The sequence below is a fragment of the Telmatherina bonti genome (genome assembly GCF_933228915.1).
Source record: "Telmatherina bonti genome assembly, chromosome: 7".
Taxonomy (NCBI): domain Eukaryota; kingdom Metazoa; phylum Chordata; class Actinopteri; order Atheriniformes; family Telmatherinidae; genus Telmatherina; species Telmatherina bonti.
In genome coordinates, this window is record NC_136625.1 from 20,351,467 (window position 1) to 20,352,371 (window position 905).

Genomic DNA, 905 nt, shown 5'->3' on the forward strand with positions numbered 1-905 from the left:
TTTTATGTATTCATAAGGAGTCCTATCACAGTATAATATAAATGAAAGCAAAGCGTGAACAGTTCTTGATCTGGTAAAGCGGTGGAGGAAAAGGGTTGCATTAAATGTAATCGATAATATAATATAAAAGTAACTGCTAAAATCCCCATAGTTAGTATTTACTATAATGTGCAGGCATCCACACAGGTTTTGTTTTTTTTTATGGAGGCTCCCTTCAGCATGTTCTCCTCCTTCCTTAATATTTTCTTTTCCTTATCGTGAATAAAATCCTTTTAAACTATAACACTTCACAAATTACAACTTTCACTTTATAGGTTGCCATACCACACTACACTTAGTTAACAAAATATTTTACAAACAAGATGATATCACCCCTCCATGATTATTAATATGATATGTTCTCTGATCTGTAAACAGCTGGTTATCTTTGCTTTTCCATGATAAGAGAAAGTGCTGAGGATTTACGCTTGGTGAGCACATTTGGGCTGAATCTTTCACACGTCACAAATTGCAGATGGGAAGCAGTGATCTTGAACAGCCGATCACATTTCCGTGACCATCTGACACCTTCCATTTAGGAAAATAATACTTTCTATCTTAGCATACCCCCCCTGCAACAGCCAGCTAAAGGAATTATGCCTGGTAGACTTTGCTATTCACAACTTTGAAGCTTCTCCCTTTGTTTCATGGCACAGATTAGATTAAATGCTTACTCTTTATTCAGTTACTTAAAGACAAAATAGTCCTAAAGGTTTATTTAGTATATTATGGCATAACATTGCTCTGCCATAATAAAACAGAAATGATTATTATTTACAAAGTAAGACTGAAAGTTCAGCCCTGAAGGCTAAATAATGAATTTAATAACATTTCATTGAACAAAGTAGTTGGTCAACAGCTTGAAT